The sequence below is a fragment of the Phocoena phocoena genome, chromosome 10 (genome assembly GCF_963924675.1).
Source record: "Phocoena phocoena chromosome 10, mPhoPho1.1, whole genome shotgun sequence".
Classification (NCBI taxonomy): domain Eukaryota; kingdom Metazoa; phylum Chordata; class Mammalia; order Artiodactyla; family Phocoenidae; genus Phocoena; species Phocoena phocoena.
Window position 1 is genome coordinate 21,877,039 of NC_089228.1, and position 25,747 is coordinate 21,902,785.

At 38.9% G+C, this 25,747-nt stretch overlaps 1 protein-coding gene across 1 annotated transcript in view; it reads right to left on the bottom strand.

The window, feature by feature from the left end:
- The window catches only part of TAFA1 (TAFA chemokine like family member 1), a 467,517-nt gene that overhangs the window by 106,523 nt on the left and 335,247 nt on the right, over positions 1-25,747 (bottom strand). The gene's annotated exons all lie outside the window — the stretch shown is intronic.

A 25,747-nucleotide genomic window follows, 5' to 3' on the forward strand; every position in this document is an offset into this window, starting at 1 on the left:
CTCTCAAGCGGATGAATAGAAAATCTAGTTGTGCTGTCATTTCCCCAGTCCAGATCTCACCCAAAAGTGATAGAAAGAGTCACTGGAGAACATCATCACGTGCTTTAGATGGAATCTCAAGTTACAGACCAAGGCATACGGCTTCACTTATCGTTACAGGTCAGCCATGCATTCGTCAGAATTTAGTGGCAACTTAGGGTATGCCACTGTCTGCTAGGTTCTTAACAGGTGCTCTCCTGGGTGTGTCAAATGTCACTGAGATTCAGCTGGATCTTTCCAGACCGCAGGACACCAGCTTAGCCAGTTCTCCAAGGACATAAAAGATACTCCAAGTTATCAGAAACCAGGAATCAACTTTCCTAACATCAAGTTTTGCATTCAGGAAGGATGTTTTTCATTTGACAAGAATGGACCCATAACATTTAGGATCCTTGGCATTTAGGATTCAGTTGGCAGTAATTCCTCAAGCATTTATGAAGCAACCACTGTCTACAAATTACTATAAGGAATGTGTATCCAGCCTGTACATGGTGAGCACTTAGGAAACATCGTAAAAAAGGAGCAGAGGGAGGGAAGACAGGAGGGAGGGAAGGATTTAAACCCAACACCATCCTATCCTGGGGCACTGGTCTCCTTGCAGGCTGTTGGCTGAACATGGCAGGCGTGATCCCTTTTGAGGGTTGCTCTGAAGAACAGTCTCGACAAGCTGAACTAGGTACCACCTAGGACAGTGTTCTAGTGGATCTCTGGCTTATTCTCACCTCTTCCACATCTTTCCCAAATGTTATTTTATCGGAGGCACATTTGACCACCTTACTGAAGTCATAATTCCCTTAGCCAGCACGCATGACCTCACTTTGCTCTGCATCATCCCCCGTCCCACACCCCACCACCAGGATACCTGTAACTTTCAAATACAGCATATAATTTATTTATTTATTGTACTTATTGTGTTTTCCCCACTGGAATGTAATTTCCTCAAGGACAGGTATTTGTATTGTCTTCCATTAAACATCGTATCACTATTAGAATTTCAAAAGTGCTTTTAGTACATATTTCATTTAAATTGCAAAATTGTTCAAAGATAGAAATAGGACGATTGTTACCTGTACTTTTTAGTGACGATGCAGACTTAAAGCAGCCAAATGACCTAGCCATAAAACTAATGGTGATAATAAAAGTATTATAGGAGTTAACCATTTATTGACTCTTTACTGTGTAACTGACATTATGGTAGATACTGTATAAACCTTCAATTTACTATCTGCTCTCGAAAGCCCCGTGAGCTTATGATTACCTTTTACAGAGGAGGCAACTGAGATCCAAAGCAGCTTAAACATTTGCTCACATTTTACTCAGCAAGTACCTGGCAGCATCCGGACCGGAATTCAGATCCTCTGACCCCATATATATGTTCTTTCCCCAGTCCCACCCTGGCACCCATACTGCCATTCCTCTGCAAAGGGACTAGGAATTGACAAGTGCTCCATTTTCATTAAAACCTTGTAAATAAAGTCAATGACCCCAGACCACATCCTCCTCAGGCTCACGGATGATGGATTTGCACACTGGAAGCCAGAGGTGTTGCTCTAAATAAGAAGCTCATCTGGTCTTGACAAGTTGAACTATGGCTCCAATTACACCTGCTGCTCAGATACACCGATGCGGAGCCCAGAACCAGGTCTCAGAGGACCACAGGACCTTGCCATTTAGAAAGTCTGAATGGCCCTGTCATACCCAAATCTCCTGATTCCCAAGGTTTACAGTTGTGACTGACCTACCCCTAGTCAATCAGAGAAATTTAACCTTTCAATCTATTCTAACTACGAAAGCCTAGCCCACTGACTTGTAATGACAAAAAGAAAATTAGATCTTTGACAGGAAAAGGCTCACCTCTGCAGTCCTTTTATCAGAAGTCTTCAAGTTATGCCTAGTGGGGCTTCATAGATTACCTGAGGGGGCTCAGTTACATCACTGGAGGAAAGGAGAAAGCAACTCTAGATACTTTATTTTTAATATTCACTCTAGTACTTCAATGTTTTACTTAAATGTTTATTTTAACATTCAGTATAATCCTTCAAAGGAGTTCCTCTGCTAAGGAAAAAGGGAAAACAGCTGTACTTTCCTGCTGATCAGCTCTGAAGCTAATATCAAATGACACGTATTTATTGGATAGATGGATGATTGAACCAGATGAGAAATGAATTACAAATCTGTCATGGATTATTGCACAATCATTTTACATGGAACCTACAGTTTTTCGAGAAGCTTAGATGTCTTTGCTACGGTAGTGTATAGCAAGCTGGTAAGATATACTCCCCCTTTCCAATTTCTATGTGTTTTTTTATTTCTTGGCTATATCAGAAGCCCACATTTACTTTGGTCCACCCAGGACATAGTGAGAGGCTGATCAAATTCTGTGAAAAGAAATACAATTCTGGACTTCTATAATAACCACAGGGATAAAACTTTTCAAGACCCTCTAGAACTGACTATAGTCTTATTTACCTATTGGCCTCATCAATTGGCTGCTTCAAAAAGGAGACTGGAAATCAAAATTTTCCCAGCTTTGGCCCCCATGAAAGGAAAGGGTTAGGTTTGTCATAGAAAATTGTTCTTTTAAATCGATTTTATCTGCATTTTAAGAATTACCTAGTGAACTGTCCTTTCAAAACTAACTGCCAAGGTTATTGCAGAATCATATTGATAATATTTGTCATGTCAGTGTCTTTCAGTCTTTGGCGCCAATGCCAGTCCACTCTAAATTTTATCTCAATCCAAGTGAAAATGATTTCAAGATGATCTGTGGCCTCTCAAAGGAAAGTCATTTAAGTGCCCAGAATATTGAGCTTTCCTTTCTTGTTTATGGATTTCTGGAAACTCACTTCTTTTCTGAGTTTCACTCAGCATCTATAGATCCAGCAAAGAAGACAGGTGAAGTAACCTACTAGCTAATGGCAGAGAATGTGTCACAAACATAAGCCAGTGTGGAATTCAGACTTAGCAGGTTGTTGCTTGTATCACTTTGTCTATAGAAAACACACCTAAGATGAAATATAAGCAATTAGCCTTCTACCGTAAATCTAGCGTTGTAAGGGGTCGCATTGTTCTTCCAGATTAGGAGGTAAATACAGTAATTATATGACTAATGCAGGCCAATCTGAAAAAGTTACATGCGTTAGATGCACATCAATTTCACAGTTCTCCCTCCACGCAAATTTTTAGAACAGTGGCATTGCTTCTCGCTCCCCTTGCCCATGTTTCCCAGGTGGCAATGGGAGAGTCCCCCGCAGGGAAGCTCCCCCGGGGAACTCTCCACTTCCCCTGTCTGCTCTTTCTTTTGGATTTGTCAGCACTCTGAGTACATTATCAAAACCGATTTTTAACAGGAAGAGAAAGTTTCTACTACCCAAAAAAAAAAAAAAAAAAAGACAGCATTTCAAGATTATTTCTGGCAGCAGCAACAGCTGGAGAAGTTAAAAAAAATGCCAAGCCCAATATGTTCCCAGCAACGACCCCTCCTTCCCAATTCAATCATCACTGTCTTGCCCTGTACAAGTGAGGAAACACAAGAAGATGAATTGCTAAGGATAATATTTCTTTTAAAAAAGAGTTCCCACAGATGACAATTACATGTCATGATGGAAAGGGAGGATGAGATTAGGGATGACTGTCAGGCAGATGGCTAAAAACTTGAAGGTCGGTGTCCTAAAACAGTTTGCCCTCCCAAATGGACATCTAATAGAAATAGCTTATACCAACCTACCTGATTGCTCTGAGCTATAAACTGGGTCAACCATTTAAAAATGGGCACTTGTGGGAGATTTCTAAGGTCTAATCCTTTTCATCTGCCAGGGAATTTGACGTCCAGTAGTATGTTTTGGTATTGATGTTTTCATGTCCATGACCAAGCATAGCCAAGTATTTGGAAATTATCACAACACCAAGTTTTCTGGGAAAGAAGACGCTGGGTGAGACTGTAAAGTTGAAATGGAAGAGAGTTATCTTTTTTTTTTAAACTTAAGTCTAAACTCTGTATTTTGGGGGGAGGGGGTCCCTGTATTCACTATTCAACTCTTCTATAGGTGGTCTCCTTGAATCAGATTGTAAGTTAGATTTCCCTGCTATATGATCCTACAATCTCACATAATTATCCCATAATAATATTCACAATGCATTATTTGGCATTTTTAAAGAATATTTCACTTTTCTTATCTGTACAAGAACAGCAAGTTTTCTGTTTCATTACTCTGTTACTGGGCCCATGTCTGGGCCCAGTCATTGTTGAATGAACCTCTTCCCCAAAGACTAGCTTTTGTCCCCGACTATATGCTCACTTAAGTAAGCCAGACTTTTCTTTTATAGCGTGTCTCCTAATTGGAATGATTGGTTTACTACCTGTCTATCTTGTTGGGCTGGACACTCTTGAGATGGCAGGGACCACATCTTGTTTACTTCTTTATCCCTAGTGCCTGGAGTAATAGTTGACATTCACACATTCACTAAATTACTGAATAATTAAATGACTGAATGAGGGATAGAAGGAATAAAGGGAAGAAGCAGAGGACGGAAGAAGGAGGGGAAGGAGTGAGATGGGAGAATGAAAGAGGAAGAAAGGAGAAACTAAGAGAAGAAAAAGAAGAGAAGACAGACTGATTATAAATGAATCCTCTTTGGGGAACTTTTCCTGAGTATCCATTATGTGGTCTTTTCAGAAAATAAACTTGAATGATAAATGTAGCTTTTGCAAAGAAGTGACGGACCTTCTAATACACCTTCCAGAAAAATCAACTTGGAACTCTCATTTGGGGGAGAGCCAAACTGTACAAAGAAAAAGCTTTTCATTCTAAGTGAAATGACTGGAAAATGAAAGAGCAATTTAGAGTGACCATAAGGAAACTTCAGTCCTCAGTAATAGTTAAGCCAGGATATATCTGCTCATCGTCGAAGCCGACTTTTAGAGGACGTGAATAAAATGTGATTAAGGAATGTTAAGATTGATATGATAATACGGATCCTTGCCTTTTCACTTTATTGCAAATGGTTCCTTTCTTTAAAAGCTGTTAAGTGTAAGGAAAAGCACAGGTTTGTTGAGATTCACTTTTGTAGGACTTCTTGATCAAGGCCTTATAAATAGCTCTCTTGGAATCTATTGTAGCGGGTGTCAGAAATGGATATTTAGGACTGTGTTAAAAATGCTTTATTGACCCACTGGACTGGAAGGAAGCTCCAGGTGTCTTTGTAAATCATTGACAAGAGAGACACTCATGGATCTTTAAGCATGTCTTGGTCGAGGAGGGCAAAATGGCCACTTGATTTTTTTATGTTTGAGATTAAACAAATTACCATCTCCTCTGTCCTAGGGTTCTGGGGTATATTCAGGATAGACAAATATAGGAAAAAGAAACAACTACTGGGGTAGACAACCATGTTTTAGGCAGTATAGCATAATGAATACAATAAAATATTGTAGAATCAGGGCCCCAAAGTGCAAGTCTTAAATCAGCTTCCTGTTTTTCTCCATTCTATGTCTCAAGGTTCTCCTCTGTAAAATGCGGATAATAATAGCATTAACTTATTAGGGTTGTTTTGAGGCCTAAATGGGTATGAGAAATAAATAAGTACAGACAAACTGATTATAATAATACTTGCCTCAAAGTAGGCACTAAACTATATTCTGCTGTTAGTAATACTATTGGGATCATTATCTTTGACTAGATCAGAATTACTTGTGGAAACATATTGGACTCTTCGAAATTTTTTCCCTCTTTTGACCAACACGGACCATTCCCCACACCCATCTCCTTACTCCTACCCCAGGCCAGTGGTGGGGGAACAACATTTAGACCTCACTAGTCCCTTGAGATAAGATTGCTAAAGGTACTGTATAATACAGTGACTCAACAAGCATCCCCCAGATTTCCCCTTTATAGTTTTTAAAGAAGAAAATGGCTCAAACATTGGATATGTTTGAACTCCTACTGCAGAAATCATTTTTAATAACTGCTCTAACAACATGGAAACATATTTTACTCGAAGATATACCAATGAGGTTACAAGAAGAACATTCTGGAATCTTTACTGAGCTTTATATACTACAGAACTTTTACTTGTTTCCAGGCAGGATGCCTTGGATGGCATTAGGGAGGGGAACCCAAGTAATGGTTTGAGCATCAGACTGGCATTGTGCTATTCTCAGATTTGCTGGAGAATCTGTGTTAAAATAAGGCTGAAAATGTAACATCTCCTCCTGTGTATTTTTTGCCCCCAAATTCGTTTGCCTGATCTGGATCTGCTGTCAATCCATTGCAAATTAATGCAATCACTGAAACAGCTTATTGCCCAGTAGGGAAAGCCACTGAAAGGCTGGGTGGGACATTCACCCTGGATGTTGACGTAAGTTTCTGGTAACTAAATCACGGTATCAGTGCCCTTCAGCTTCCCTGGGTTATGATCTCAAATAAATTAATCAAATTCTATTATGGTGATTAGGGAAAGAGTTGGAGCGAAATACGGCTTAGAAAGATGGCTATGTCCACTCTTCTCCTCTGAGGTGCAACATTCTCAATCTAGATCCTGCTAGGATTTCTCTATCCTTACACCGACATCACTCATCCAGCTGGGTGAGAGTTTATCAGGTTTTCCTTTTCTATTGCTAGCCTTCAAGGCTGAGAGTAATACGCAAACAGTTGCTTGAAAAGAAACAGGCGACCCTGTTTTACAGAAGCCACACCTCTACGTATATTAATTTCCTTAAAATTACCTGAAATACTGACATGAAAGGTTGATTATATGAATATATAAATGTCATATGAAATAATCAACATCGTTTGAGCTACTAGCTGGGTGACTTGGAGCAAGATGTAACCTCTAAGCCCTGGTTCCTTGTAAGTAAGATGCCAAACTTAAGGAATGTTGTGAGGATTAGAGACTGTATCAACAGTAATTAATACACTGGGCAGCACGCAGTAGGTCCACTATAAATAAGAGCTGACATTCTTCTTATTGTTAACCTCAAAAATGAAACCCAGTTTCAAAGACAATACTGGAGACAGTTACATCTGACATGAGTTTTGATGGAAGGACAGAATTCTGAAAGGCTGGAAAATGGAGGCATTTACTTTTCAAGCTCCAAGACCCCCCATCAAATGTCTGAACTGTCTGTGCAATGATGCGTGGTCGAACGTGCTTTCTCCTTTGCATCCCTGCCTCAGCTACTCTTATGTCTTTATTCATTTTTCTTCCTGATATTTATTTAATGGCATACAAGCAGTAATACACTCTGAAAAGGAAGCCCAATAATAATTATAAAGTTCAAAAAATTCTCTTAAAATGAAGTTGTTCTATTATCCTGCATGGGTAAGTGTAATGGATGTTAAAAGGAACATGGGTGGTGATGATACACCATCTCCATTATTGAAACGTAAATGGACAGCAGGCAATGTGGTGACTCGAAATCCATCACCTCTAAACCATAACTGTTTTATGACATTTTTTCCTCCAGCTAAACAAAAATACATGCTATGGAACAACATTCCTGAGTTGGCTTAGAAGCAAAGACAAGAAGATCAAGATAAAATCTGAGATAATCTAGGGAGAAATGACTGTAAAATACCATCCCCAGGAAGAAACATTTTCACTTTAGGTTCTGATGATCCCTGGTGGGTCCTCTTGCTGAGTCTTAAACTGATCTTAAATTCTAAGTCCTTACTTTGGTATCCCCAGGAGAACCACATGAGAATCCACAGATATTAGCTTTTACTTCCGTCTATGGTCTAATTACTCTCAAACTCCTAAGTGAGTTATCAAGTGTTATGGAAATCTGTTATACAAACACTAAAATTAGCATTTTGCTTGTGTCTACTGAATTCTATAATTAAGGGTTTTGTAAGGCAGTGGTCTCTACGATATCAATGGCTGGGACTTTTCTAAGTCCTAGAGGATCCACCTGTAGTAGGATGGTTAAGAGCATAGCATTTGAGACTGGATTTTGGAGCCATATTTAATTGACTGGATTTAAATGCTGCCTGCACCCTTTGTGAGCTGTATTATCTCAGGAAAAAACATTTAAGCTTCCATTCTTATCTTCCTCATCTGTAAAGTGGGGAACATAATACTTTCATGATTAGGTTGCTGTGAGGATCAACGAGTCAACACTTGCAGTGCACTTAGAACGGTGCCTAAAGTATAAGAACAAGGCAAGCGTTTGCTATCAAGAGTCTTGCTATTATTAATTTTAGCTGTTGTGGCCATTAGGGCTTCCCAATGACTATCTCTGGCTCTCTTCCTCTGGGCTTACGGTAGTTCCTAGTTCCCCTGTGGGAGGTGGGTCCATGTGACTATCTCTGTGTTAAAGGAAGTGATGTGTGACTTTCATACCAAGCTTTTAATTTCTTATGGAAGATTCTCCAGGGCTCTCTTCCTGCTGGTGTGGTAACCAGAAGTATTTTAGATCAGGGATCAGCAAACTTTTTCTATAAACGTCCAGGTAGAAAATATTTTTGGTTTTGTTGGTCATCTGATCTCTGTGGCAACTACCAAACTCTGCTGTTGGAATATGAAAGCAACTACAAACAATACCTAAACAAAAGTGTGAGTGTGTGCCAGTAAAATATCACGTATGGAAACTGAAACTTGAATTTCATGTTAATTTTTAGGTGTCACAAATATTCTCCTTTTGATTTTTTTCCCAGCCTTCGAAAAACGTAAAGCTCATTCTTAGCTCATGAGCTATAAAAACAAATGGCGAGCCAGATGTGGCCTATGGACCATGTAGCGTGTCCACCCCTACTTTGGTTATTGGCCGCTCCAGCAGTTCTAGTTCCTGGGTAACTCCTCCAAACACAACCCCTCTGATGAACCACAGTGGGCATGTTGCTTGATCAAGAAATAAACCTTCATTGTTTTAAGCCAATGAGAGTTGGGGCTGGTTTGTTATCGCAGCTTAATACAGCCTAATCTGACGAATATATTATTCTTTAAGATGATGAGAATAAAAGAGGTATATTACCCCCTCAAGAGTGCTTAAATAGGTTCCGTAAATATGTTTAACAACCACTAGGGTGGAACCATTCCAAGGCTTTTACCCGGGAAGTACAGTCTTTCAAATCGACGCCTTCCATGAAGAACTGGAATGAGATACAGCAGCTCAGCTTCCTCCTCTGTGCAAATACGTCATCCAAGCCAAGTATCTGGCCCTTGTCATCTGGGTATTTTATTGGTTTAGCTGAGAGGTAATCATGAAAGTATATATTTCTTTATATCATGAGATAGCTCCTCTCCTCCACAGCCACAGAGATCAGAAAACACACATTTAGGGGAAAGAAGGCAAACAGAAACTGTGATTTGTATTACACATTGTAGAAGTCATTAACTATGACTCAGGTAGAAAAACTTATTACTTCTCTTTTTGACAGTGATGACAATTTAATAGTATTTGACTCTACCACGTTACATAAAGCGTCTGGAGGCATTGGAAAGGACTGTTTATCAAGATGATAAACAAGGTTTCACTTCCTTCCTGGCTGCATGGATGTGATCAGAAGTCTAAGGCCATCCGAAATCACTTAGCCTGGCCACCAGGCAGACGTTAAGCTACTTGGGACCATCTGCGCTTGAAATGAGCTTCACTTAACGGACCTGCTGGATCAGGTCAGCACTAAGGAAGGAATGTTTGCATGAGTACCTGAGCACTGGGGCATTCAGTGTGGACTTGGGGTCTGAGGGAAGGGTATTAGTCCTACTAAAACTCTGCTCTCTGGGAATCTCATATTCACTAATTTCAAAACATACAGCCAGTTTTGCCTTCTGATTTGGGTAAATCAGGCTGGATAAATTCTCAGCATGCTGGCAATAGAATGAGTTTATATGGATGAGTATAATAAAAAACACTTACAAAATAAGTGTTTGTTTAGTATTGTTATCATTATTATTAACTGTGGGAGTCATTAATGCCATTAGTCAATTCTACTTTGTAGTAGTTCTCTATTCTTTTTACCTGCCCAGCAAACACTCCCACTTCTACTGGTGACTGCTTCCTTGTTTTCCTTATGGAGCCAATGGCCTTGTTCCCCATTCTCAGCTCATGGGGTCTTGAAGTTGTTGGTTCTACCCCTGATCCAGAAGAGGGCACAAGACTCAAGACTAGCACAAGCGAGTGCTACAAGGGCTGGTACCTAGCTCAAGCTGTACACAGTGAGATCTAATAGTAAAACATTTATTCTTGGGAAAATATAGGGTTTTTTTCCTACAAGTGTTTCTGATGAAAAGATATAAATCTGGAGCCTGCCACTATCCTAGTACCATGACAGAAAAGTATGCAAATGAATGGAATCAACAAAGAGGGAAGCCAAGTGGAAAAGCAGAGTGCTCCCTGCCGTGATTGTTAGTGCTACTTGATATAGCTGTTCCTGAAGCTGGTGGCTGAACTTCAGCCAAAAAACACCTTATTTTAAAATTGAGTTTCAATTATTTTTTCTACTACTTGCAATAGAGTCATGAAGTATAGTTATACTAAAGGCATTAAGAAGATTTTCTGCAATTATCTTTTCTTCTTTTCTATAAATTTTATTATATGGAGGACCCTATGGTAGGTACCAAAATTAAACCAGATATCACCCTATCTAAATGCCACCTCCTGAGGGAAACCTTCTGTAACCTCCCTTATTAGGTCATTCACATCTCCTCCCTCCCATTCCAGACTCTCAGAGCACTGTGACCTTTTCCACTTCAGCACATCCACAACTGAAAGTTTACATGTTTTTGTTAAATACTTTTTATCATTGTCTACTTCCTGTAATAAGTAAAAAGCCCTGTGAGGCAGGGACCATATCTGTTGTCAATGATCACGTTAGCCTGAGTACCCCGCGCAAGAACTAACTGGGGAAAACAATGTTGCACACTCAGTACTTATTCTCTTCTTTTTCAAAGAGCTAGATCAACAATTTTGATCAGAGTGGCTATACACCCACACATTCAAAAATATTTTTCTATTCCTCTTATAGCTATGATGGACACATGGCAAAGTTCTTGTCAGTGAAAGGAAAATAACTATAAATGAAAATCTGCTGAGGCTATCTAGAAAGACTTTGCTTTCCTTACGTAACGCTTGACGCTTCCTATACCATTTTTTGCTTCTTCCTGTCCGAAATGCAGGCTTGAAGGATGGAACTACAGCAGCCATTTTGTGCCAGTGAGAGAAAGGAAGGTCAAAGTTAAAATCGCAGAGATTTTAACTTTGAGAGTGTTGGGTAACTGAGCCAAAGTCGCCAAATGAACCTCCAGAATTTCTATTACACGAGAAAAAATAAATGCCTGCTAATTTGCTTAACCTAGTTGAGATGTCTATTACCTGCAACCAAATGTAGTCCTGACATATTGGTACATGTTACGATTTTGATAAATACTTTTAAAATGTATGAGTAAATGAAAGGAAGGAAGCATCCTTGGCTTCAAAGATCTAGTCAGAAAGTTAAGACAGAGAAAATAAAAATGAATGATTCAAAGTAGAAAGTGATAAATGTCATGAGAGTGTAGACTCTCTCCATTATTGGAGTGTATGAAGAATTAGAAGACACTACCTTTATCCTAATGGATTCAGAAAGACTCGTTGGAGTAAAAGAATTTGATTCAGGACTTTGGTCCTTCAAGGATGATTTGTTCTTGTGGTGATAGGAGATAAAGGTGATAGGATGTCACTTCTGTGGTTAGGTTATATATGTGGCAAGGATGATGTGCTATCACTCCCATAATTATCTTTTATCTCTATCTCTATCTCTGTCTGTATCTGTATCTCCATCTCTATCAAGTCTTGTTAGCATGCATTAGAAGGACTTTATTTTCAATACTGGCTTTGGAGAAGTGAGCTGTGAGAGGGTCTATGGAAATGTCCACATGGCAAGAAACTGCAGGTGGCCTCTAAGAGCTGGGAGTGGCCTCTGGTTGGGAGTCATACAACAGCAAACACATGAACTCTGCCAACAATCTAAAGGAATGTGGAAATGGGTATTTCCTCAGTGGGGAGTCTATGTGTCGGTCAACTCATACCCACCTAGTACACTTTTCCTCAAATGTTTAGGGATTAGTTAGGTAATTTCAGGTAAAAATCTCTACTGCATTTGATATCAGATCTCAGTTACCAAGGACATCTAAAACTCAAGATCATTCATAAGATCTAAACAAGTATGAAAACACACATTTTGGTCTTCCCTGAACAATCAGATTGTTCAGGGAAGAAAAGAACGTAACAGTTTTACTTTATTGGGACATAATTCTTTGTTCTCTTTACTGTTGTGAGGATAAGATAATGGAATATCACATTACAGGGGTTCAAGTGCTGTTGGTTCCTTAGAGGTGGAATAAAAAGCAGAAGCAATGAAGTTCTCTTAAAAATCTCACTTATATGGACTTTATTTCTGGAGATGCACTTTGGTTTTGTGATTACCCTGAGAGTCCTTGGCTGGAATATTGGCTTTATGTCTTACTAACTGGAAAATTTTGACATGTCACTTAAACTTCCTGACCCTTAATTTACTTGTCTGTAAAATGGAGGTAATTGTAACTATCGCTTTCTGTAGTTAAAACCTGCTGTTTCTGCTTGCCTATGTTTCATTCTCTCTTCTGAAAACAGCATGTCAGGTTTTCTTTGGTAGTAACAACCCCCAGCTTATTTTTAGTCCACGCAGGGCAGGTGAACAAAAGCTCCAGGGGTGGGATTGTGACCTAGACCTGGCCAATCGGCACAGTCTTTCCACAGCCACAGAGCTTGGTCTGCAGATGGGCTTGTCATCCAATTTGGTTCTATCAGACTGAACCTGAGGCTAAGTGGAAAAACTGAAAAAAAGTTTTCTTTCTGTTGTACTAGAAGATGCAAGCTGAGCTCTTCAGAGATCCTGAGTGAGACTGAGTTGACACGGAGAACAGTGGAGACAAGTGATAGAGAGGGACCCGGCCCTCATGATACACTTGAGCTGCTAGATCTAGCACTGCTGGCTCTACCTCTGAACTCTTTCTTTAAATGTGCCAGTACATTATCTTCCTTTTATTGTAGTGGCTTTAGCTATTTAGAATTCTGTGCCTTTTTTTCTTCATGCCACATCTCCAGGTCTCTGACAGCAACTGGTATCCAACGGTTCAATTCAATTCAATTCAGTTCAATTCAATTCAATTCTGACACTACCTGGAGTTAGTGCAGACCCCACGGGTTGAAGGGCTCAGTCCTACGACACTGACCTCACTTCAGATAACAGTTGCAAATGGGGTGCCCAAACCTCTTGTCCTTCTGCCGAACTTGGTGATAAATTCAGGAGTTCTCGTGACCCCTCAGGTTCAATAACTTGCTAGAATGGCTCACAAAACTCAGGAAGGCAGTTTACTTATGCTTACTGTTTTATTATAAAGGATTTAACTCAGGAAGAGCCAAAGAGAAGAGATGCATAGGACAGGTATGGTCGGGGTGGGGTGAGGGGTGGGAAATGGAGCTTCTCTACCTGCTCTAGGTGCTGCCACCTCCCAGCGCCTCAGTGTGTTCAACAACCCAGAAGCTCTCAAAACCCTGTCATTTTAGGGAGGTTTTATTACCTGGCCATGATTGATCTAAATGACTAGCCATTGGTGATTAACTCAACCTCCAGCCCTGCTTCTCTCCAATTCTTTAACTATGCCTTGGTCTTTCTGGTCATCAGCTCTGGTCCTGAAACTATTTAGGGATCCCTGGTCATCTCACTATCGTACAAAAGACGTTCAGAACTTCAGAGTGCCCAATGGTTTTAGCAGCTGTGTGCCAGGAACTGGGTACAAAGACAAAACACCTTCTACGACTGTACATTGTACTTCATAGAATCTTTGTGAGAACTGAATTTAAAAAATGGATATAAAGCATTTGGTTCAGTACCTGAAATATAATAAGCACTCAAACTGCGTGGTCATTTTTGTTACTATTACTGTTACCATAAAAATTATTATCATATTCTTTACTGTGAAGCGACTGGAATTTTATTTCACTAATACACATATGGGTCTGCAAGAATTGTTGGCTATCTCTAAATTTACTGAGAGCGATTAGGAGAGAGAATCAACTAGATACTGATTTTCTGAGACTTCTACTGCAGGAGAAGTCCAAATAACTCACCATCTTGATTCCTAGCAATTGACAGTTAAACAACCATGTGAATTGACTCATGGCCAACTGGACTGCTGGGCCTCTGTTGTTAAGAAATCCCAAACAGCAGAGCCATGAAAGGATTGGCAAAATATTACAGTGAAAACTCCTGGACTCAGTAATCTACCAAACATGACTTCCAATCCCAACTCTAGTGCTTGTAAGTCATGTAAAACAGATGCATTTCTTAAGCTCTCTGAGCTTTGTAAAATGGGGTTGTAAGAACACCTTCATTAGATAATTATGAAGAATAAATAGAGTAATAAATATGAACAGCTCAGTACAGTTTGACTCAAATTGTAAAACTTCATGATCATCATTGCTTTTGATGTTTTAATTATATTGACTAACATGAACACACTAGTTCAACTCTAAAGTGATGTAACTTAGACGTTAACATTTTTACGACCAAGAAATATTGATTAACTGTCATTTGAGCAATGTAGAGGCAACATGTATAAATAGATTAATTTAGACTTTAAGTTATTTAGACTAAATGAGAGAGAAATGTTCCCACCTAATGTAAAAGAACGCCATCTTTCAGAGTCTCAGATTATGCCTTTAGATAAGTCATACATAAAGAATGAGTGACCTTGAAGTGAGAAGTCTGTAAAAAAAAAAAAAAAAATGACCATTCTTCTTTGGTTAGATGTCAGTTTGTCAGCAAACATGTTATGAGCGATAACCTGAACAGCAGAGTATGGTTACTGAAGTCTGAGTTCCCCGAAAAAACAGCTCTGTAAGTTAATGGTCAGAATGAAACGACATTAGAGAAATGCTCCCCGAAAAGTATATAAATTTCAACCTAAGGCTAAAGTTTTCTTCTTCACAGCAAATTATATTCAGGTTAATGGGGTCAACATGGGAATCGAAGCTATTGAGGAGGCCCAGTCGTCACGTACCAAATTTCCATTGCACTCAATAATTCATGAAAGTCATTTGGAGGGATGCTATATCCAGACCCTGTGTGTGAGGCAGGTCTTCAGAGACGAGTCTTACACAAGGAATGCCTTTCTTCCTTTTACCTACATAGATTCACTTAGACCTGTCTTAGCCTAGAATGTCTTCCTTCCTTCTCAATCACTTCTCATCTTCTAATCTCTCACTCCTAAACTTACAATTTCACTTTTACTTCTGTTCAGCGTGTCATCTTTGGAAGCTTAGAGAAGTGATATAGAACAGCAGTCAAGAGAACAGATTCTGACCTTTCAGAGTGTGGTTTTACCCTCAATACTGGGATTAATTTAACTGTGGTATCCTTGACAAATGACTCTAAACAGTCAGTTTCCTTATTTGTTAAATGCAGTTAATTTTAAAAAGCACGTAGAATATACAAGTCCATGCACTCTCTCACTTCATCCCAGCTTACCCTTCCCCCTCCCCGTGTCCCCAAGTCCATTCTCTACATCTGCATTTTTATTCCTGTCCTGCCCCTAGGTTCTTCAGAACCTTTTTTAAAAAAAATATTCCTTATATATGTGTTAGCATAAAGCAATTATACTCCAATAAAGATGTTTAAAAAAATTTAAAAGCACGTAGAGGAATAGCCAAAAAACACACTAGGTCAAAATTACTTTAGGAAATCATGAACTCCTTCTTTAGACTGGAGAGATACTAACAGAAGAGGAGGCAATAAGAGTTAAGAAGAAGTGGAGGACAGTTGACTCCAGACTGCCATATCCCGGGCCCACGCCAGGGCATTCCCGAGAAAAATCACAGGAGTTAGCATTATGTAAATTGCTATTAATTTGTATCGGCTCTAGCTCTCTTCTACTTGACCCTGTGTGGTTGAACTGAATAAGTTCAGTGCATGCAGAGGGGCACTGCTGCTCTTTGTATTGGCAGATTACAGACAGAATCACTTTGACTCTATTATTATTATATTTTAAATTTCAGCAATAAACATTTTGTGGAATTTTTTTTCTCTTTACCATGTTATTTAAGTACCTACATAATATTCTCAGTTTTACCTTTTGGTTCACAAGGCCTGACCTATTCCCATCTCGCCTCTGAAGGAGATGGAAAGTTTTCCCTTCTTTCCTTGTAGATTCTCTGGCGAGTCTAATAGTTAAATTCACATAAGGCACATTAAGAGGAGAAAAGCAAATTTAATTTCATATGGACGGGAGCACATAGAAATGTGAGACTCAAAGGGCAGCCAGGTAATTGAGGCTTCAAAACATCCTGAGCTAAGGAAAGGGCTAATGGTCTGGAGGTACAAAGGGCAGGAAGGCTATTCAAAGGAAAATGAGAGGAGACGTTTGGAAAACAAAAGTTGCCCTGCTTGGCAGGTAAGTTATTTAGGTAAAAAGGTATATCTGGTAATAGCTCTCTTTTTGATACAGGCCCCCTTTCCAATGTACATTTAGGCAGTTAATGGGGATGTAAAGAACTTTTCCTGAATCGGCTGAGTTTTGATTGCCTTAGCTCAAAATAATCCTTAGGCCAAAAAGACATATTTTGGGGTAGCAAAATCTGCTCCCCTTCACCCTTTACAGGAAAAGTCTGCTGACTCCTACTCTAGGTGAACTCATACTCCAGCCTTTCCTTAGGCATTGGATAAGCGGATCACGGACAGAGGGAAATTAGCATTTTTCCCTCTAGCTGCGTAAAGCCTCCTCTGCCTCGCTCTTCCACTATCTCCGAGTGTGCCTGAAGCTGTGGCAGCACTAGTGACCATTAACACTGGTAGATCATGGTGGTTTAACTTTTCAGACTTCAGTTCCTTTAATCCTACAAGAACCCTCAGACTTAGTTACTGTTATTACCTACTTTGTAAATGGAAAAACTGAGACTCAGTAAGACCTACTCAAGGGCACAGTTAGTAAAGACTGGAACTGGAACTCCAACCCAGGTCTTCCATGTACAGCCATTCACAGCAGTGAAGTGGTGCAAAGTTATCCGTCCACTTTGGTCTAAAATATTTTTACACTTATTTTGTGTAGGGTATGTTATGTCTGGTTGTAGTGGGGAGAGGGTTGGGAGCTACAGAGCACAGTGTGGAAGCCATGCTGGAGTGGAGAGGAAGATAGAAGTGAATGTACAGAAAGAGGCATGGTGTTTGTAAACGTTTCCAGAAATTCAAGTAGAAGAATTCGATTTTTATATGTCCTTATTTTAGCCAGCAGTTCTAGGCAGTGGGGCATGTATGGAACTTTCATCCGTTCCTTTACATGATCATTCACTCATTCAACAAATATTCTGACGCTCAGCTACTGCTGGCCGTCGCTGCAAGGCAGGAGGAGACAATGTAAATATGTCCAACGTATTTGTAGTTTAGTGGGAAAGACAGACAAAGAAATCCAATACAGTAATGTAAATGCTAAGAATGTGGTTAGCTCCCAACGGGAACCTAAGTACAATTCCGTGGCGTCAGGGGGGAAGGCATCTACATGTCTCAAGAAGCTGAAAGATGAGCAAGGTCTTTTCAGGCAACAGGGTAACAGAGAAATGAGAATTTCCAGGCATAGTATTAGAGTTTTTTGCCCTGAACAAACTGGTATGGCTGGAGATTAGAGTGCTGAGGTCAATACAGGGGAGGGTGCTGTTAGACATGAGAATAAGGGACGGGATAAAAAATGACTTGGTGTAACATGCTTAAGATCCATGTTAAAATGTTCTTAGTTTATTCTAAGGACATTGAGTAAAATGACATGATCGAAGTGGTGTTTTAATAGAACTGATTAAACTCCTAGGGGAAACTGTTATCCCTCTTCTAGGTATTATAGGGGAGCAGAAGTGGTCACCCCTAAATATGCCTCTTTGGCATATGAATTCTTTTAAGTTGGCATTTTTAAAAAATGGAGACACACACAAAGAAACTCGCGAAACCCACTAGAAGTTACTCTTTGTAACAAACATTCACATTTATAAGGGAAATCTCCGTTTGTAGGGGTGTCTCCCTTGCTCTACCAGGAAGAAGAGGTTGACTGAATCGCTAAAAACGCCTACCAGTGGAGAAGGCAAGGACTTCAGTCTGCATACCAACCTCACCCTTGTTTACCGTGCTTTTCCTGGTCATCTCCCATAACCAATTGCCCCCAACCCCAGTATCTTTTGTCTTTAGCTGAAGATGGTATGAAGGTAGTGGCTTTGGCCTTTTTGGCAAGTTATTCAGTTTTCCTGGGTCTCTGTCAGGTATACAGGAGGCACACATGTAATTAAACTTTGTTTTTCTCCTGTTAATCGGTTTTATGTCCATTTGGTTATTAGACCAGCCAAGGAACCTAAAAATATTTCCTCCCCAACAGTGTATACCCAAGAATTATGAATGCATCCATCCAAGAACTGTTCAAGAATGTTCATAGCAGCTTTATTCATTATTGCTCCAAACTGGAAATAACTTAAATGTTCATCAACGGAAGAACTAAGTTGTGGTATGTTTATAGAGTAGAATGGTATACAGAAATGAGAATGAGCCATCTACTCCTGTATGCCCCAAAGCCCGTAAAGCAGCCAGACACCGAGAGGATACAGGATATCAATGGATTTAAATAAAAGCTCTTTTTAAAAGGCAAGACTTTACGGTATTAAAAGTTAGGAAAGTAGTTACCTTGAAAGAGGGAGCAATAACTGGAAGAGGTCACTAGGGATGCTTCTGGATTGCTGGTAATGTTCTATTTCTTTATGTGAATTGTGGCATCATGGATGAATTCTGCTAATGAACATTCATGGAGCTGTTCACTCGTGACTCGTATGCTTTTCTCAATGTATAGTATGTATCAATTAAAAAATTATTTTAAAAAGAAGTAAACGCTGGAGACTTTTAGACTTCCTACTTAAAAGACCCTCCATCTCAACAGAGTTTTTATTCTGAAATAAAGAAATAAATGAAGAAAAGCACACCCTCACTTATGACAAGGAACCATAAAGTAAAGTTAGAAAGAATTTTTCCTAACAGGTTTGGTAAAAAGGATAAAGAAGGCTAATGTCCAGTGTTTATGAGCTTTACATAAAAACATACTCTCAAACACAACTGGGGAATTATTAACAGACATTTTGGGGTCAGTAACTACCAACATTTAAATGGACATAATCTTTGATCCAGTTACATCAATTTTAAAAGTCTCTTCTACTGATATCCTTACAAAAGTTTGCAAAGATGTATGTAGAAAGTTATTCAATGTAGCCTTACTCATAAGAGAATAATGGGGTAGTTATTAAAGATGATATAAAAATGAAAAAGAAATTTAATTACAAAGAGGCCAGCCTGACGAAAGCTTTTTATGTATTCTTCCTCTGGTAAAAAATACGAGCTTAAGAAGCCCTGTCAAGTACCTACTATGTTTAGCCACAGATGGAATAATTGAAAAATCAAGGCAAAGCACATCACTTCTAATACAGCACTTAGAACTATACACAAGGTCTCCTTGATTCAAGGTAGAGAATGTCCAGGCATGTTTTCCAGCATAGATACCTACGAGTATAAACTTTAAAGATATACAACTATCCTTACCAACATGGACAATACACTAGTTGGCAGAATCCACAATCTTATTTTAAATAAAAGTTACTTGTACCCTTTGACTCATGGGCAGAAACAGTTTTCTTATTTTCATTGTAGAAAAAGTTCACATATAGAGTACAATTAAAGTGACCTGTGTCGTGGTTCATTAACTTTCACAATAAAAATCCCTTTTCTAAACCACCAATGTGCAATAACTCTCTTGGGCCAGTTTCTCAGAGAAATATCACTTTGCGTTGTTAAATGCAAAAGATTACAATGTAATTTTCTACAAAACAGATTTTTCAAGTAAAGTGAAAGTACTGATGGCTAATCACATGAAGATCTATATTCCATTATGATAAAATTGTTGGCTAATTATTAAGCTTTAGAAAGACCATTCAGAAGTCCCCTGAGGTCACTTAAGTTCATATTCAAAAAACATCACACGGCCATAAACTCTTTAAAAAGGAGCATGTCTTTATTAAGAATGGTTTTGTCTAGTACAATTGTTGGTCAGTTTCACACTTTTGGAATATAGGCCCAAAGAGCTTGACATGATGAAGATCCAGTTGGCATGCTATCTAAACCTGAAATGATGGGGATCTCTTACGGAGAGCAAATAAATAGGATGCTGGTGGTAAGATTTATGATTTAAAAAAAATTCATAGGCAGGATAATGAGCTGAATACAGCAAGAAGAAGTAATATTGATAAATGTTAGGTACAACATATTAGAAAAAAGGGTATAAGTATACATGGAACAGAGGCTTAGCAGCAGCAATGCCTTAAAAAAGGGAGAGACAGGTTTAAAACGACAGTGAATTCAGAAAGAGGCCTCTGTATGATGTACTACTAAAATTGGTAATGTGCCTTTGGGCTTCATGATTGCAAGCTTAGCACCTAGTTTAATGATTCCAACCATCTTCTTCCCTTAAATTCATACTAGCTTTTTATAAAGGTAAGGTCTATATCTAGTGATTCTAAATGCATTCGTTCAGTGGCAAATCCCCAAATCCCTTCTAAGAAAGATTTTTTTTGCATATCTCTTCCAGCCAAGATTTCTTTCACCCTAACTTTTTGTAATGTGAGTTAAGACATTAGGAATTTTACTTGATTTCTAAAAATAACATTACATTGAAATACGGAATATGTCTTTTAAAATTATATAGGATATGCTTAATTTGTGACTAAGGATTAATATTCATTCATAAAATAACACGAGTTTCTTTCGTGGAATGAGGAAATGTTACCTTAAATCTCAGGTATTAGTTTTAAGGATATAGTCAGAAAGGGTTTAGCTACTTTAAGGAGTACAATCATTGTTTTGTATGAAAACCTAGAGCTGAACGAAGTGCACGTTATAAATAACTCGCCGAGGCTGTGTCAGAAAGCAACCTTGAGTTCCTTCACTAAAAAAAAAAAAAGTTTTCCGTTTCACTGTCAGAAGCTGTAGGTACTACTGGTGACCCTGTCAGGGAATCCTTAACTATGTCAGAGAACTCACAAATGATGTTCTAAATGAGAGAAGAAAGAAGACTCTTTGAAATGGATAGAAAATCTGGGAAAACAGATCAACCTAATATATCTTCATGTTTTCGTTTCCCCAGCACCCATCATCATGCCAGGCACAGCTATTCCTAAGTAAAGGTCTCTTGAAGATTGAATGCAAAGTAAAATCATACCAAGACTCTTCACCGAGACACGAAATTTCCATGGTACACTGTCACAAAGTACTACACACAAAAGTTGCCTGGATGGTACTATTTAATACAAAAAAACATAGATAAATGCTAATTAGGCTTTATAAACATTTTATTGAGTAAATGATCCTAAGGAGATGCTTTTATGTAACTGGAAAACTCCAAAAATCACTTGACAAACTAACAATGTCTTTCTTAGTGTTTTGAAATAGGTTCTTTTTGCAAACTGAGCTAATGACTGCCATTTTGAGTCTGCTCAGAGGATCTCAGACCTGTAAGAAACCTAATTATCACGGGAAGTACAGTGTCTGGATTTACAGCCACCAGAATTTTTAGTCCTGCTTTCAGTCAACAACAAAGACGGCTTTCTGAAGGTGTAGATTTGAGATTCATTCTATCACACTCTTCTTGCGCTTAAGGGCTTCATCCTTAAGAAAGTGTCTATGTGCAGATGCCAAAAAAAGGAACATAAAGGCACTGAGAGTATGGATTTAATTTCTGACTTTACAAAGAAAACTGTGAGCACACTGGCAATCTAGATGTAGGGCAGATGTATGTATTTCCATGTCAAACCAACATACACACTACAGAATGATCTTTCTTTCTAATCTAAAGGGTCTTGCAAATTGATCTCTCGGGAAATTGTTCCTAGGACCTAATTCTTGTGCATATATTTCAAAAGAGAATCAAAGGGAAATTTGTCTTCTTAAACAAAATAAGCTTCTGGCAGGCAAAGTTTCAGACACTCCGCATTTCAAGTGGCTCACACCTACCACCTACAGAGCAGATATCCAAGAAGCCAAGAGGAAACAAAGCCAGAGTCTACAACCCTAATTCATTGGTGGCACAGCTGGCTTTCTGGAGGCAATGCTGTTGGTGAAGGCAAATATTTCCCTCCCGGGAAGGGGAGGCTGGATGTCAACAAAGATGGAGACAGGAAAACAGGCTAGATCAAGTGCACAGCATCCTGCATGAGTTCTCAACACAGGTGAAATGGACCTGATTGGCCTGAACATGGACTTTTCAAATATGTACTCTGTGCCATCTACATATGAAATTAGAGACAAAGTAAAACAGTAACTAGTAACCATCACAGTCACTATATGTCATCAAAGAACCACATAACCTAATCTGAGACATGTGTATCTGGAGTCATAAAAGAAGTGGTTCAAGTTACAACTTTGTTATTTACTAGTTGGATGACTGGTAAATGTATTATTTTACATAATAACTCTGAGTCTCTGCTTCTTCTTATGCAAAATAGGGATAACAATAGTAACCACCTAGTGTTACGTACTGAAATTATTTTTCATGTCGTGGGGATTAAATTTAGCATGCTGTTCTCCTTATAGCAGAGGTCAGCAAACTCCTTCTGTAAACAGCCAGAGGCCAGAGAATAATATTTTAGGCTTCAGATGCCATGTGGTCTCTGTCTCAACTACTCAACCTGCCCTCGTAGCACAAAAGCAGCCAGAGACAACATATAAATGGTGTGACCGTGTTCCAACAGAACTTTATTTACACAAACAAACAGGAGGTGAGATGAATTTGGCTCAGACGTTGTAATTTCTAATGGTTTAGAGATATGCTTAATAATATTACGAATAAACCTGATGACATGCAATATTTGAAATTGTTTACAATATGCCACATACTGCGCTAAGTGCTTCACCTGGATTAATTCATTCAGTTGTCATAAGGTAGAAACTATTAATATCTCCAAACTGACAAGACTGAACAGGCCTGCAGACATTAGGTGACCCACTTAAAGCTACACAGCTACTAAACTGAAAAGTCAGGATATGAACCCAGGTCTTCAGGTTTGGGAGTTTGTCTTCTTAGCCACTCATTATGGCATTGGCTATTACCTACTAACTCTTCCATTAGAACGCAATTAAATGCCAGGGAAAAAGCCAGTCTGTAATTGAAGTTCAAACAAAACACTAATGTAGCTCCATTTTGAGAAAACACACCACCCACATTTATGATGACCAGGCAGGTGGTAAACTTCGATTTCAGTTAGCTTTATCTTTGATTTCTACTATCATTACACAGCTTTTCTTGGAAGACGTTCTACCTGTAAGTCACTGTATGTTCTCTCAATGCTGTGAGATTATTTGAATGAAAATGAACTCATAATGTATTGATAAAGATGGAGAGGGCTGATCTAAATTATTTGGACCAAAGAGAACTTTAAGAATGATTTACTGTGGAATATTTTCACTTGAGAAAACATCGTATGATAGTTTAGAATTCATTTCAAAACACTGAATAACTAACCAAGGACTTTATTCTTTGACACGGATTTATCCTAGGGAAACACCACAGTTTTTACAGTCATTGGAAATATTTTCAAAATAATAAGCAAAAGATTTTCCCTTCTGTGGAAAACAATGTGGAGGGCAGTTCTTTCCCTGTTTTTCATAACAGCCTAGATGCATGCATTATCTCATTTAATTCTCAGGCACTATTATTACCTCCATTTCACAAATAAAGAACATGAGGTTCAGAGACGTGGCCGAGCTCACACACTTGGTAAATTACAGTGCTAGGATATAGCCCCAAGGTATTGGGTTCCAAGGTTAAATGTGAAGCACTTAAAGTCTGCACTGAAGTGCCTCTTTTCCACTTAAGAATGTCATATAATTCATAGAGACTGAGAATTTGGAGCTCGAAGGCCCACATTCCACTGAAGACCAGAAGACAAACCAAAGACAGTTTGAAACAGAGTGAAAAGTTAATGGAAAGCCCACTATCTCATTAAGATATTGGTTCCCGTACTCACTGGGCAATGTCTCTGGGAAGCTTTAAAATATATAGATGCCTGGGCTGCTTGTTTGGAGATTCTCATTCATTTTGGACTGGGGTGGAGCTCAAAGCAAAGGTTACACCCTTGACTGTATGCTGGAATTATCTGGAGGATTTATGTATATATGTATAAAAATGGGCTACAGCAAGGGTGTCAAACTTGGCCACACATTTGAATTACTTGTGTATGTAAAGTACTTAGCACAGAGCCTGATACATATATACAAAGCACTCAAAAAATAATAGCTATTATTGTTAGCTAAGAATGTTAAAAATGAAAAAGCAGACTTCATATCTGTTTTAATGAATTGAGTTAAACTAGGAAACACGATTCATAGTAGTCCTTGGAAATCGTCTATAAGTTAATCTGATATTGACTTTTTCTGGACATGAGAGTTGATTGGACTTATTTATAGACAGAATGTACAGCCCGTGACTGCCCTAAGGTCAGAGACAACATCTCATTCATCTCCATTCTTTTTGCTTAGTGACTTGTATGGCGTAAGTACAGAGTATATACTCATTGAGCTGATTCCAAACATGCCTTATGTAGGTAAGCCAGAACCCATGATTTTAATTAACTATACCCATCAAAAAAGGTTTAGAAATGATTTACAAAGTACTAGAAAGTCCTGTTAGACATTACCATACGAGAACGCCATGTCTGGAGTAGGATACACAATGGAAAGCAGTCCTTTCTGGAACAAAAAGAAGCTCTTGCCTTAGATGACATCAGCTGGTCAGAAAGCAGAGTGAAAACAGGAAACAAGAAGGCTATTTATGTTTGGGAGGATTAGAGATCCTGGTGGTAGCTCCGAAAAACATCTGGTAGAGTCATGTCAAAAGAGCATCTTCTTCCACAAAGATTCGGTTTTGATAAGATCAACACCACATAAATTTATCCCCAAATACAATGATTCTGAAATGCGATTGGCCTAGGGAGGGTCAACTGTATCATCATCAAGAGAAAAGGGTGGTTGTAGATAAGGCTTTCTTTTTTAAAAAAAAAAACCTTTTCCACTAGAGGATGATTTTGCAGGCAGGGAGATAAGAGGTGTTGAAAGTAAGGAGATCCATACTGAACATATAAAGACAGAGCTCCTGGGATCATGGAGAAAATATGAAAAGGCTGAGCTGGAGTTTCTAGCAGGGATGGAGACATTTATCTCCCATGGAAGCATAGTAACTAACGTAACAACTAGGAGAGCTGTAAGTAGGTGACTCTCATCAATACAAGATCATAAGGTTCATGTTCACCTTGATGCTGACACATTGTGGTGATTTTGAGAAATAGAGGGGGGTGAGTATATAATACAGAATAGTTGCGGGAATTTTTAATAGTCATTTTATGCATCAAGGCATACTGAATTCTACAGTGTTCAAAGAGCCCAAAAATATTAATCTGTGCAAATCTTTAAAATCAGTAAACTCTCCCTCCAAATTCCACTCTGTATTTAATTGTACTCCATAGGGCTATTTTTCTTTTTCTCAGTGCATATAGATTAGAGTACAGAGGGGAACAGAGTGTGATTAATCTGCTCAGAACCCACCCTCCCTCACTCCCCTCCTTCTTACTACTCTGCTTTATCCATATGGCTTCAGTGCAAGCAACCCTATTCATAAAACATGACCCCGG